This window comes from Coturnix japonica, chromosome 3 (genome assembly GCF_054131305.1).
Source record: "Coturnix japonica strain WE chromosome 3, WE-NBRP24, whole genome shotgun sequence".
Taxonomy (NCBI): Eukaryota; Metazoa; Chordata; class Aves; order Galliformes; family Phasianidae; genus Coturnix; species Coturnix japonica.
Window position 1 is genome coordinate 63,952,133 of NC_140665.1, and position 2,319 is coordinate 63,954,451.

General features: G+C 53.6%; 1 long non-coding RNA gene across 1 annotated transcript; it reads left to right on the top strand.

The window, feature by feature from the left end:
* The first annotated feature begins 590 nt into the window (after nucleotides 1–590).
* LOC107311899 (uncharacterized) lies at nucleotides 591–1,987 on the top strand. The gene is made up of 2 exons (XR_001554287.3): nucleotides 591–797; nucleotides 1,585–1,987. It is a non-coding gene; the product is annotated as an uncharacterized LOC107311899 (long non-coding RNA).
* Nucleotides 1,988–2,319: the final 332 nt, after the last annotated feature.

Below are 2,319 nucleotides of genomic sequence, written 5' to 3' on the forward strand. Positions count from 1 at the left end.
CACGAAGGTCCGTGCATTGTACCACAGAGACCATGGGGAGGCACTGGATGTCACTCAGAGCAACGCAAAGGTACTTTAAGGTAACCCCTCCCCCAAACACTCGCACGAGTAGTTACGACGCAAGCCGCAGCCCTTTCACCCTCAGTCTAAGAGGCTTTTCCTACGTGGCTTATCATAAAACTACAGTCGGCGAGCCCACCGCCTCAGGCCTCAACCAACACCCCACACTTCAGCGTCCCCTCAAGTGAGCCAACGCTGCTGCGGGGAAGGCGGGAAGGATCGGAGGGACGTTATTCCTCACACGGGGCCGCTCGGGCAGGTGCTGGGGGCCGCTCCGCTCCCCTCCCCGCCCGCCGCCCACTGACGAACGCGGGCTGACAGGCGCGGCCCCCGTGCGCCCCCCTGCTCCGCCAACCGCCGCCCCCGCTGACATCACCGAGCTGGATTTAAATAGCTCCACAGCCCCGTGCCTCCCGGATACAGCGCTCCCCATTGGCGGAGCGGGAGGCCAATGAGGCCGCTTCGCGACACGCTCTCAGCCAATGGCCGCCGCGCGCCTCCCCTGTCGCTAAGGGAGGGAAATACAGCGCGGGGCGCGGGCTGTCAGGTGCGCCCGGCGGTGCGGCAGCCGCGGGCGGGAAGCGGGCAGAGGGACGTTGGGTTTTTTTCCCCCCTTCTTTCCCTTAATCCTTCACCACGTCTAACCCCCAACCCCTCCTCCTCACCACGGGAGCTGATGAGCGGCCACGGAGCGGGAGCGGGCCGGGACGGGCTGCCCGGCAGCCGCAGCCGAGGAGGTAACGGCGCTGTGGGAGCTGCAGGAAGCGGGAGGCACGGCGGCACCTTCCCGCCCTTCCTTCGGGCCGAGCGCTGCGCCGGGCCCCGCGCTGAGGGGCTGTGCAGAGGATCCCGGCCGCCTGGTAGCGGGCTCACACAGAGAGTGTCTGCCCTGCCGGCACAGCTGTGCGGAAAACATTTCTTCCTGCTTCTCCTTTCGCATTTCTGTGGCTTGTCTCGTCCCCCTACCCGCGGTGTCTTCACGCGCTGCCTAAACATCCCAGATTGTCTCAGCGAGCAGTTGGGGATTTCATCATGGATTCTGGCCGTGCTGTGCTGCAGGAGGAGATGCTGAACTTTGTGCCTCGCTGTTCTCATCTCCCCCTCCATCCCCAAACCCAGAGCAGGGCTTACGTCATGGTGCTGTGGGGAGATGCTTTTCAGAGAGAAAAAAATTCCTATGCGACCAGAAACGTTATTGTGGGAGAAGCTGCGAATACACTGGAGAGCCCCTAGTTAAATAAATAAATAATCTGAAGAACATCCCCCCCCCCCCCCAAAAAAAAAAAAAAAAACAAACAAAAAACCCTTGAAATCAGAAATCTGAAGTGCATGCCATTTTTGTCTTGGTGATAATAATGAAGTTTATGTTAGGGTTTCCTTTTCTGTTGGAAAGGGGAGCCTGCAATGAGAAATCCCCCTCTCCCTCCCCCCCCCTCCCCATTTCTGTTTCCTCCTCCCCCTTACCTGCTCTTCCATCGGTGAGGATGAGGATTGTGAAGTCTTGTTTCCTTTCTGTTATTGCAGGATGCCTTGGGTGATTCAGAAATGAGCAGTGGGAGCGCTCGGTGATTTTCACAGGAGGAAGACAGCAGCCAGCAAGGCCCCGGCTCCCTGCCATCTTGAGCCCTTCCTGGTGATTTGCAGCAGCACAGATAAGTACGGAGCACTGAGGACTGAAGTCAGCGTTTGGACCTGACTTTATTTTAGTGTAAATGACCACACAGGATTCATACCGACGGAGATACAGGAGTAAAATAGCAGAAGTACATAAATGCCTCTTCTAAAAGTGCAGTTTTGAGTATTTAAAGGTTGAAGGGATATATAGAAAAGAGTCCTCTCCACATGTGTTTATGTTTACGTGTCCTAACAGAAGGTGACGCATTATCTTACATGCCAGGTATGTTTTGAATAAATCTGTATCACCCTATTGATTTCAAGGGGACTGTATTGATTGAAGTTAGTGAAGGAACTAACCCAGCTAAGTCTTAAATAATTGCAACGATATCTCTGTCTCTTTCAGTCAGATTTGCCCTTCGTGTTTAGTTGTTTCATAATCCTGCAGTTCTCCATTTCATCACTGCAAGACCAGAGTCTGTATTGTAAAGACTGAAAAGGCAAAAACCTACCACCTTAAAAAGCAGTTCTTTCATATTCCAATCTTTATTTCCCTGCTAAAAAAAAACTTAAGGCACAAAAGCTCTCCCTATTTATTTATTTTTTTAACAAGCCAATTTAGTTTCATTTACTCACACCGATATT